The sequence below is a fragment of the Molossus molossus genome, unplaced genomic scaffold, assembly GCF_014108415.1.
Source record: "Molossus molossus isolate mMolMol1 unplaced genomic scaffold, mMolMol1.p scaffold_m16_p_9, whole genome shotgun sequence".
NCBI lineage: Eukaryota > Metazoa > Chordata > Mammalia > Chiroptera > Molossidae > Molossus > Molossus molossus.
In genome coordinates this window covers 40472310-40485375 of record NW_023425403.1, presented here as the reverse complement: position 1 = coordinate 40485375, position 13066 = coordinate 40472310, and the positions used below count along the sequence as shown (strand labels likewise).

Sequence of the window (13066 nt, the reverse complement as noted above, 5' to 3'; positions counted from 1 at the left end):
AAGAAAATTGCTAAGAGATAGATATCATGCTAAGTGTTTTTAACATAATAAAAACTAAGTAATTTTTTAAAAATAATAAAATGAAATGGAGCCTCTCAGTCCTCAACTTAGCCCCATCAGTTAGCGGGCTTTTGAAACTACTCAACTGCTAACAGCATTCTCAGGGAAAAGAAAGAACGACAGAGAGCACAGCAAACAGTTGAGCAAAACCACATCTAGGAAGCATGGGTACTGGTTAAATATGGTTGGCTGGATATCGATTGCTATGAAAGTGTCTCTCACACCCACAACCCTTCAAGTGTAGGTGTTTGCTGCAGTTATTCTGTTATCCTCAACATTATATGTTAGATATGTTTAAGTTCACAAGTCTTTGAGTCCAAGCAAATGTACCAGAGATGCTGAACACAGTGACCCGATCTATATCTTGACCTGATTTAAAGGATGAAATCTTGAACTTTTTAATAATGATATAATTCGAAGAGAGGAGGGAGTGCATTGTTTTTCCTATGGAAATAAATTATTGTGACAAGAGAATAAACATTGGTATCTAGTTTTAAAAAATAATCTCCCCCCAAATTTATTCCTTTTATATATAACCCCCTAGACTTCGGATTGTCCTGTGACATTTTAATGAAGAGATGGTGACAAAAGTGATACTCACAGACTTCACATCTCAGGCCTTAAAGTGACAGGAAGAATCTGCTTATTTTCACCTGGAAAACTTGATCTTGGGATGCCCCTCTTGGAACCAAACCATCTGGAAAAGGAGTGAAGAGGGAGGCAGAGGCAGTCTGGTTGACAGTGCCAGCAGAGATCCTAAAGGAAAGCCAGAAATAACCTCTAGACATGTGAGTTAACCACCTTGCACATGGAACATTGATGTCAGCAGGAGACTGCAGCCCCAACCATTGTTGGAAGTGGCGTGGAAGACTCCACAGGTGAACTGACTCTATACACAGATTGTAAAATATAATAAAACAGTAGTTTTAATAAAAGCAACAACTCTGGGGAACTTGTATAGCAGTAAATCACTGGTATGTCAATAAATCAACAACCAAGCATTGGCAAGGATGTGGAGATAAGGGAACCCTCGTGCACCGTTAGTGGGAAAGCAGACTAGAGCGGCCACTGTGGAAAGCAATACAGAATTACCTCAAAAAATTAAAAATCAACGGCCTAATGACCCGGAAATTCCATTTCTGGCAATTTATCTGCATTTTTTTTTTTTATCCTCACCCGAGGATATTTTTCCATTTTTTGTCCAGATAGAGTGGGAGGGAGAGAGAGGAAGGGGGAGAGAGAGAGAAACATCGATGTGAAGGGACACATCGAGTGGCTGCCACCCGCACGACCAACCAGGGCTGGGGACAAACTGCAACCGAAGTACGTGCCCTTAGCGGGAACCGAACCCGGGTCTCTCCAGACCGCAGGCCGACGCTCTAACCGCTGAGCCAAACTGGCCAGGGCTCTGGCAATTTATCTGAAGAAAGCCAAAACACTAATTTGAAAGAATATATGCACCCCCATGTTCAGTGCAGCATTATTTATTATAGCTAAGATGTGTAAGCTGCCCAAGTGTCCACCAGTAGATGAGTGGATAAAACAGCTGCCATACATTTACACAATGAGGTACTACTTGGCTGTAGAAGGAAGAAAATGTTACCCTTTGCGACAGCATGACTGGACCAAGAGAACATTATGATAAGTGAAATAAGCCAGTCAGAGAAAAACAAGTACCATATGATCTCACTCATATGTGGAATTTAATGAACAAATTGAACTAACAAGCAAAATAGAGTCAGACTCAGAGAGCAGGGTGACAGCTCTGTGTGTGTGTGTGTGTGTGTGTGTGTGTAACAGGGTATAGAATATTAAAAAAAAAAAACTCATATCTAATTAACTAACCAAGAATTAAAGATAAGAATATAATAACACAACTTATGGTCTAAATGTTGATAGTTTCATATCTAAGCAAGTTACAGGCAGTAGCAGGTCCAGTTCCCCTTTTTGCCACCTCGACCACAAGAGTGCAGCAGGTACCCATGGCTGGCCAGGACTGCAACATCCTGTCCCTGGAAATAAAACCCACTGAGAGGGGAAAAAAACAGACAATGACACACATGAAAGAGATCATCAAAACCAGCCTGGACATTCAGATGCTTATTAAAGCATGAGCCTGCTTCTCAGGTAGTCGGCACCTGGAGAAATCACTTTCCTTCCATCAGCACTTGTGTGTGTGTTTGGCTTCATGGCAGCAGGCAAAGGAACCTGAGAATCATTTGGGCTGGTTTTAGGGAGGGTAGAGGGATTGAGCAAAAAAGAAAAAGAAAAAGAGACGTAGTTTTAATAAAGGCACCAACTTTTGGGGCCTTATGCAGCAGTAAGTCACTTGTATATCCACGTATTGTAGAACAGATAAACAAACTGTCCAACAGTCATTCAGTAAAATATGAGAATGAATAAATATAACTGTGTATAACAATATAGAAGAAACTTAGAATCATAATGTTGGACAAATGGAGCAGACATAAAATAGTGTGTACAGTTTGATTTCTATTGGATATTATTCTCAAACAGGCCAAACTAATCTGGGATGTTAGAAGATAGGGCATCATTACTCTTGGGCAGTAACTGGAAGTGTGAACCATGGTGACTTCTGGGATTAGGTAATGGGGTGATATTCTGGTTTTCGTTTGTTTGTTTGTTTGTTTTATCTAAGTTCTGATTACAAGTATGTTTTTAGTTTATGAAAATATATCCAGCTCTGCACTATGCTCAGTACACATTTGGTGTAATACAAGAAAATTTATCATTGCAAAACTTCTAATGGTATCCAATTTTATTTCTATCTTATTAACTAAATTTTAAAAGATTGATAATGCAAAATTGTAGCAATTATTTGCAAAAATAGAAATACTATAGTACTGCTGAAACATGCACAAATTATTACAACCACTTTAGAAAGTAATTTGACAATAGATCACATTTAAAAATGTACAAGTTCCAGAACTTTGAAATTCTGCTTCTATCTCTACACCTTTGTGAAGTTTGTGCATGTATGTACAAGAAAATATGGACAGAAATAATCGCTGAAGCATTCTGTAATATAAGATATTTAGAAAAAGAGAACAATAATTGCTCATCCATAAATTTAAAAATAGTAAAAAAAAAAAGAAGTATAATTGTAAAATTGTATAGTATATAACTATTAAAATTAGAACCAAATGTAACAATACTAACATATCAAAAGCATAACAGTTTTCAAAAAGCAAGGTATAGACTGATATAATTTATAAAATATTTAAAATAAAAATACAACACTGTTATAACTTTTTATAAATATGAACACATTTAATGACCATAAAAATACTTTCTGTGGATTACTGTAAAAAATATTAGTTAATATCTTTGGGGAAGATATGAGAATAGAATTGATGAGGGAAATACATTGACTTGAATGGCATCCGAAATGTTTAATTTATTGAATGTCTAAAATACAATATGAAGCAAATATGGCAACATATGGTTTGATTATATATTTCTGATATATAGACAAAGTATACAAATAGTTTCTCTAACTTAGAAATGCAATTATTTAACAGATTTTTTAAATTATTATTTTTATTTATCTATAGCATTTAACAATGAAAATTCTGCCAGCTGTATCTGGCTTTGTATCAAGATCTGATTTTAAGAAAATATGAATTTTTAATCTTTACAATCAACTTAACAAGGATTTTATTTGATACAACTCTCACTGATAGTTTTTCAAGTATTTTAAGGGCAAGTCTTTATTTATGCAATCTGTGCTCAAAAGTGTTTTGTCCAAATGAAATTGAATCCCTGTAGAGAATCCCAAAGGAGATATTTAAAAGTTCACAGATATAATGGAAATGCCATTTTGGTTACTAAGTAGTATGTAACACCTTTATAATTGTTATCATGTCCAAAGATTGCCTTTGAAATTCAGACAGAACACCGAACCTAGACAGTACCAAAGTGCTGGAGCATTATTCCCAGTTGTGCTAAATGCCAAAAGAGATCAATAAGTTTTGTGATCTGAACAGCCTCTCTGTAGTTTCTGTATTTGGTCAATTTGTTGTGACATTCAGTATTATTTATTCTCTGCTGCTAGTAGAAACACTCCCTTGTATACCTGAATGAAGTTCTGGTGTCTATAATCACTTTGACTATTACCGAGACTACCATTGACCATCATTACTTGGTATTTAAAAAAAATCACATTTCCAAAAATCAGAATTACATTATCACATTGCTGGTTCCTTATGATACTATTTTTACATCCCAGTTACTTAGGACAGAAACTGATAAAAGACAATTTATTTTTTTATAGTAACTCTTTTGTAAACCCTTGAAAAGACTCTGCCCCAGGAGGTGGAGAACAAAAATTTGACTGTTCATTCAATAGTAGTTTATTGAGCTCTCAAGATATGCCAAGTTGTATGGTTCTGTCCTTGAGAAGCTAACGGTCTGGTGGAGCATACAACTAGGTAACAGAGGGGTTACTATACAATGTAATAAGTACTTTGACAGTAATAAGTGAGGGGTTTAACGAGCAGTCACATATAGAGACACTCAAAGGAGGCTTTGGGAGCTAGTGCCTGAAATCACAGGGGAAACAAAGCAAATGCTCTTTAAGTGGATATTTGAAGGACATATCTGTGATGTCATATTTGAACTGAGAGCTGAAGGAAGAATGTTCTAAGAAGATGACATATTATTTCCAAGGATAATAGGTGCAACAGAGCAAAGCAAGGAAGAAGCATGGAGTTCAGCTTTAAATGCATATTTGCTGAAAATGTGTGAGTGATGTCAAGAGGAATGGAGGGATAAGATTGGATCCAAGTTATGAAAGGCTCTTTAAGAGGGATTGGAAAGAAGCCATCAAATTTTAGAAATACAATCAACAGATTTTGGATCTACCAGATTCTGCACCCATATAGTATATGTTTCTTCTCATTCCCCAATATGAGTTACCCAAACACTTTACTAAAGCGAATTCCTTGATTGTTGTACCAGTCCACATCTCTCTTGCCTGTAATAATATCTTCCTCACTGTTTCTACATAATCGTCATTTTGCATTAGACAGGATCATCTCCATCAGTATACAATTATGCTGATTATGTGCCATCTTAAAAACAAAACTGAAAAAACTCCTTCTTTGCCAGCTAGTAACCCATATCCTTGCCACCTTTTGTCAGACTATTTTTACTCTGCCAGTTTATATCGCTTTAACAAGTAATTCTGGATAGCCACCCTAGCCCTTGATCATGCCAGATGAGGAGTTGCTTTCCAAATCATGCCTTCTCTAAGTCCACAGTACAAAATTTGACATCCAGCTCAGCTATCATATCTGTCCTACCTCAAAATGCAATGGGCGATGAGGAAATCTCACACCTGTTATAAATATTCTGTCTGAAAGCTTGGTATGTGTATTATGATGTCACAAGATTATTATGGCTCAACTGTTGGCTTTAGTCATTTTGTCACCCAATCTTTTAATTTATATCCCAAATGGCTCTCATGAAACTGAGATGCAGATGTCCAAGTACCATGGGCATCTACATCGGGATGTACTACAGACCTAAAACCTAACTTTCCCAGTCCTACATCCATCTGCATTATTCTACCCCTCTAGAAAGACTAATTCTTCTGTGTCCTCTAGCCCAATGAATAAAAACTAATACACCCATCTACACAGGGTGTCATCACTCATTCTATTCCATACTTAATTCATTCATTTGGTCATTCAAAATACTTATTGTCAACTTGCTCATTCCTACGCAATACTTTAGGGGTGGGAAACGTTCAGTCCAGAGCCACGTAAGTCCCACAAAATCAATACCAGCTAACATCACACACCTCACCAAATTAGCCTGACCTAATATAGCAGGCTAATTTTTAAGTAGATACTTTTGTATGCCCCTCAAATGATATAATAAATATCCAAATGGCCTTTGGCAGAAAATAAAGATTCCCCACCCCTGCTAGATAGTAAAGCTGTAGAAGTTAGGAAAAAAGAGAGACCTCTACCCTTAATGAGCTTATATTTCAGTGATTGAGATGAACAATAAACATCTGGAAATATCAGTGAAAGTCCACTTATTTTTCTTCAGGCAGCTCTCTTTTGCCACAAATATAACCCTCTATTTCTTTCTTTCTTTTTTTTTACTCTTTGTTTCTGTTTTATTTTTTCATTAATTTATTTATTTTTGTTACAGATGTTTCTCCTCCCCCCCACTGATTCCCCCCTCCCTCTCCCTCCCTGCCCTGTCCCCAGCTTTGTTGTCCATGTCCATTGTTCATGCACACATGCATATAAGTTCTGTGGTTTATCTCTCCCCCACCACCCCCTCTTCTGGGGATTGTCAGTCTGTACCCCACTTCCACGTCTCTGGGACTACCCCATTACTCAGACTGTTATGTTCATTATATTTCACAAATAAAGGAGATCATACGATACTTGTCTTTCTCTGTTTGGCTTGTTTCGCTTAGGATAATACTTTCCAGGTCCCTCCATGTCATCTCAAAGGATAAAAGATCTTTCTTACAGCTGCATAGTACTCCATTCTGTATATGTACCTTTGCTCTTTTACCCATTTGTCTACTGATGGACATTTGGGCTGTTCCCAGATCTTAGCTATTGTAAATAGTGCTGCTACGAACATGGGGGTACATATATTCTTTCTGATTGGTGTTTCAGGCTTCTTAGGTATATTCCTAGAAATGGGATCACTGGGTCAAATGGAAGTTCAATTTTTACTTTTTTGAGGTAACACCATAGTGTTTTCCATAGTGGCTGCACCAGTCTGCATTCCCACCAGCAGTGTACTAGAGTCCCCTTTTCTCCACACCCTCACCAACACTTGTTTGATGATTTGTTGATGGCTGCCATTCTGACAGGTGTGAGGTGATACCTCATTGTTGTTTTAATTTGCATCTCTCTGATGATTAGTGATGTTGAGCATTTCTTCATATGTCTCTTAGCCATTTGTATGTCCTGTTTGGAGAGGTATCTATTTAGTTCCTCTGCCCATTTTTTAATCCGGTTCTTTGTTTTTCTTTTGTTGAGTTGTATGAGCACGCTATATATATTGGAAATTAACCCCTTATCTGATATATCATTGGCAATTATGCTTTCTCATACAGTCTAACCCTCTATTTCTATAGCCCATAGAACTTTTTTCATTGGTATGTTGGCTATCACCCACTATATTCCACAAACTTCAGTGGATTCAACTGGAAGCTTTTAAAATGGGCTTCTTGTCCTGGCTGGTGTGGCTCAGTGGATTGGGTGTCATCCCATGGACTGAAAGGTCCTGGTTTGATTCCCCATCAGGGCACATACCGGGTTGCGGTCTCAATCCCCAGTAGGGGGCGTGAAGGAGGACGCTGATCTATGTTTCTCACATCAATGTTTTCATCTCTCTCTCCTTTCCTCTCTCTCTAAAAAAAAAATAAAATAAAAAAAAAACCTATTTAAAAGTAAAATAAAATGGCCTTCTTGAGCTTTTCTTATTAGACTTGCAGGGAAAAGGAACCACTCCTGCCTTCCATCATGAAAGAGGTGAAGCTCAGGTCACTAAGGAACCTCTTTCTATCTTCCAGCAACTCCCCCGTTGCTTCAGAACCAGGAGGGATTTGATTTGCATTGGTCTTAAAACCTGTTTTTGACACCTCCTCATTGATTATGTCCAGGTTTTTAAAGATGCCAGTTCGGAAATTGATTACAATTCCCAACATTTAAAATATAAGTTGTAACAGAGAAAGAATGTGTTAGGTAAGAGACACAATGTAGGATGTAATTACTATAGAAGTGTATATAAAGCAGTGATTCTTAAAGGGTCCAACGACTGGGAAGGCAGTATTTTAGAAATCATTGTTGTAGTCTGCCTTATTCATTGGTATTGCTATTTGCCTTTAGTGGCTTGGTGATATCAAGCTCAATGGATTTATTTGAGCTGTAATGTACAAATCACTGGAAAAACAGAAACCTGAAATGTTTTCCCTAATCCTTTAAAACAAAAAGGTTTCACAAACATTTTCCTAAGCGTTTTAAAAAAATTATTTCTTTAATGGAGGCTAAGGTTAATAAAAGCCCATCCTAATATGTACAGGTCTGATGTACAATTATGAACACAGGAATCTACTCAGGTCAGGAAATAGGGAGAGGAAGGGCAGAGTAGAGAACAAATGCCAAACACTCCTGCCCATCCCCCACCCCAAGAAGCCATGCAAAGTCTTTAAAATAAATCATTGTAAAGATAAAACATTTTGTCTGGCCGATGTGGCTCAGTGGCTGAGCATCAACACATGCACCAAAAAGTCACCGGTGTGATTCCCAGTCAGGACACATGCCCAGGTTGTGGGCCCGATCCCCAGTGAGGGCATGGAGGAGGCAGCCAATCAATGTTCTCTCTCATCGATGTTTCTCTCTCTCTCTCTCCCTCTCCCTTCCTCTCTCCCTAAAAATCAATAAAGAAAAAATTTATTTTTAAAAAGATGAAACATTTCTATAAGCTATATCATCTAATCTTACACACCACTCATTCATTTTTACTTTATAAAGTATTTTTTAATATATTGATTTTTTTTTTTTTTTCTAGAGAGTGAGGAAGGGAGAGAGATAGAAGCATCCATCGGCTGCCTCCTTCACTCCCCCTACTGGGTGGGCATCAAGCCTGCAACCTGGGCATGAGTCCTGACTGGGAATCAAACTGGGACCTCTCAGTCCAGGGACAATGCTCAAGCCACTGAGCAACACCAGCCAAGCTATTTTTACTTTATATCTAACTTTATTAGCCCATGCATTGTGTGTAATTATTTTTTTTACCTAACAATATCAGAAAAAGCTCCTCTCTTTCTCTCTCCCTGTTTCCAGTATCGAAGGCTTTGTGTATTCAATTTTGAAATGACAGAAAAGATTTTGAAGATACACATACTACCCCCAGTATTATATAAAAGCTCTAAATATAGTAGCCACTAGTGTCATGTGCTTATTTAAATTTATATTTAAATAAATTAGAATTAAATGAAATAAAATTGTTCTCCCTAAGTCACACTGGCCACATATCAAGTACTCAGTAACTACACATGCTCAGTGATTACCACAATGGAAAATACAGTTATTAAAAATTTCCATTATTAAAGAAAATTTTCGTGAATACCACTGTTCAAGGTCATGACAGTTTTAATATGCATTACTTTAACACAACTAAATAATTGCCATTCAATGTGGAAAATAATTAAGAAATTACTAAGAAAATGCAATAATTAAACTATTATTTTAGTAGTTATGGGGAAATATATTTGAAAACATCAGGAAAATATATCAGTTTAATTTTCATACTCTCACATATTCCAGTATATTATGTAGATCAATATCTCTGAAAGCATTGCATATGAAAGTCCTTTTTATATTTAGTAATATTGAATATAATCAAGGGTGTTTGGAAAGCATTTTTATAATTTATCAAAAATTACACACATGCACAAACACATATCATATATTTAAAGTCTCAAAATAATTTTACTTAGATAAATCAATTACTAGATAATAGAAGGAATATTATACATCTGAGCTTAGATACAGTTTTGTGAAAGAGCCATAACCTGTAGAATTGCTTCTCTCTCCCCGGCTGTTGCTTTTCAAGTGTATCAAGTTCAAATACCAGATAATCAGAACTAAGAGAAAATAGAATAATAACATTTCTTTTTTTTACAGTACAAATCTCACAGATCATTTAAAACTAGGTGATCACATCTAGATAGTCTTCTGGATCCAAATTTTTGAATATATAAGTAATCATAAGATAATTTGTTGAATTTGCATTAAATTGTTCAAGCCAGTAGGGTACGCACATTTTGCATTTCAAAAATATCTAAATATAGATTTCAGTAATGGATAATATATCGCATTGATCATTTAATCTTATATAAAATGTAGTCTATCTTTAGCTGTAAGAAATGCATCCAGCTCAACACATAGACGCATATTATTTCCTGACTATACCCTTTGTTCACTAGTGAGAGAACTGCCATTTGACTTCTTAGCATTACTTAGAGTAGGGGAAGTTTGTTTTCCCTATTATTTTTATTTTATCTCATTATATTTGATTACTTTTTTTCAGATAAATTCTTTTGGAAAAATAAAATAGTAATCTTTCTACATAGAGTGGCTTGAGGGCTATTTGGGAGTTTTGTTATCCAATTGATTTCAGGTTGATTCTGCTGATCTGAATAACTAGATTGATTTTTCATTTCCTTTACTGGCTTATATAAAACATACCTACAGGTTCATTTATGATACGATTGGAGGAGATCCTAAATATCTCCAAAGAATGTCTTACATTCTGCCTTTAGGTTATATGTTTCAACTCCACTCCAAGGTGAAATAGTTTATGAACACTCTCCAACAAAACTAGGTTGCCAAAAGAGGAGACTAGAGAGATTAGTCTAAAACACTGAATATTGCCTTAGGAGGACTTGCCAGAAATGATCATAAAATAGGGAGACCTGACTAGTAAGAGAATAACTGGTAAAGAAAATAAGAGGGAAGGAAAAGATAAGAGAAAAAGAAAAGGTTTGCCCTGGTCGGTTTGGCTCAGTGGTTAGAGCATCGGCCTGCGGTCTGGAGAGACCCGGGTTCGGTTCCCACTAAGAGCACGTACCTCATTTGCAGTTTGTCCCTGGCCCTGGTTGGGTCGTGTGGGTGGCAGCCACTCAATGTGTTCCTTTCACGTCAATGTTTCTCTCTCTCTCTCTTCCAATTTATCTGAACAAAATATCAAAAAATGTCCTTGGGTGAGAATAAAAAAAAAAAAAGAAAGAAAGAAAAGGTAGAGTTTTCCATGTGTAGCTCCACTAACTTTAGGCTTTATCTTTTAAAATCATATTTTAAGTATTTTATTTCAAATATATGTAATTTAGTAAAATCAAAGTATTACCTAAGACAATTTTATTAATTTTTTATTTTTATCCTCATCTGAGGACATTTTTGCATTTATCTTCAGACAAAGCAGGAGGGAGAGAGGGAGGAAAAGAGAGAAACATCAGTGTGAGAGAGACACGTCAACTGGCTGCCACCCACACAACCCCAAGCGGGGCAGGGGACAAACTGCAACCAAGGTACATGCCCTTAGCGGGAACCAAACCTGGGTCTCTCTGTACTGTGGGCCAACACTCTAACTGCTGAGCCATACCAACCAGGGCCATTTTTTAATATAGAAATCTGTCACTTAAGATGGTAAATTTGATAATGAAAGGTTTTAATAATTTATATTCTTCCAGATGCATCCTCTTCTTATATATATATATCATTAATCTGTTGTTTGGCATTCCATTCCATTACTTTATGAGTCCTAAAGCATCTTATCTCAACTACAACAATTAATTTAGCAATGGGTTTCAATAATTATTCATTCCTTCCTCTACCATCATTCATAAACACTCTTTCTAACTCTTTACATAGCTGATAGAAAAAACATTTTCAAAGTGATTATTTCCAATTAATTATTATTTTACTATTATTCAGCAGATATTTACTGAATGCTTAGTTTTTGTTTGTGGTGTGTACTGGATGTACATAACTAAGTATGTCCACTGATCTCTAATATCTCAAATGAATTATAACCAATTCAGAAGGAAATGTTATAAAACGACTTTACTTTTGACAACATGTTTCCTAATAAAGAATCTCATTGTTCCTAGAGCAATGGCATCAATTTTCACATTTTCTTTTTTAAATTATCGTGTTGAACTCTAACCAATTGCCACACAGCAGGTGGAACTTCATGGCTCATACTGCACTCGTTTTTGTATTTATTAGCAAGCTCTTGGGTACATATGATATAAACCTGTCTCATTGAATTTTAACAGTAAGAGAAGTATTTTCTCTAGCACAGCAGGAAGTTCCAAGGTAGGTGTTAGCAGGGTTCTTAATTGCTCCATGATAGCATTAAAGTCTCAGGTCCTCACAGTTCCTCTGTCAGAAGTTTTGCTGCTGTAGTGTTTTAAACATGGCCTGTGTTTATGGGGCTGGAAAAGTGGGTGGGGAGGAAGGACACTCTTAGAAAGTGTTTGTGTCATCTTAGCAGTAAGGAAAAGCTTTTTTGAATTCAGCCAATTGTATTCTTCCTGTGCTCCAGGTGGAAATGTCATAGTTTCATTCCTAAACCAATCCATGATTAGAGTAATCGGTGTATCATATTTAGTTTACATCAAAAGGATTTTATTTCATGGATTAAGTTCCAGTTCCCTGGAGATTCATAGCTACATGGAGTAGGGTGGAGTCTCGAAACAATAATTATGGCCTGACTGAGGAGGAAGAGGGGCAGGATATATTGGGTGGGTCAGATGGGCAACAACGGGACGGTACACGGTCTGATCTGTCCCATCTCCATCTGGCAGGTTTTACTGAATGATGTGTTCTCTAGTTTCGAAGTACTGAGAAAGTGTCTTTATTCTGCCTAAAATTACAGAAAAAGGAGCTACTCACCCTTTGACCAGTAAAACTACTTTTCTAGACACCAGTGTTTGCAATCATTGAAGTCTTTTTTAATAATATTTCATTTTAAAATATCTTTCCAAAACTGTTACAGCTGTGGAGAAAAAAAAAACACAGCCTTACTTAACATGCAAAGATTCTATCTTATATTATTGCTATTTCTTAATCCACTTTAATTTTATAAAGTTAAAATTCTTATTTCTTCTTCACTGATAAAGAAGTTAGAATTGAGGTAGTATAATAATTTGCCTAACAGCTTTACTTCTCTATCAAAATATTTTTATTTCTTTTGGTGTTTGCAAAACAAGGGAATATTTATAGGGTAAATGTCTATGCTAAATGCATAAAAATGCAGTTAGTGTAATACAGCTAGTGAAAATCAGATCTAAAACTTGATCCCAAATTCTCTCATTAACTTTTATACTCTACCAAGATAACATTATACACAGAAATAATTATAACTTGAGGTCCATGAGATGATTATGTTCACCAAAATTACCTTGAATTAACTAGGAAATACCTATAGTTAGGAGACAGAA

At 36.2% G+C, this 13066-nt stretch overlaps 1 pseudogene; it reads right to left on the bottom strand.

Moving 5' to 3' along the window:
* Positions 1-1976: 1976 nt before the first annotated feature.
* Positions 1977-13066, bottom strand: part of LOC118622360 — a 46605-nt pseudogene continuing 35515 nt past the window's right edge.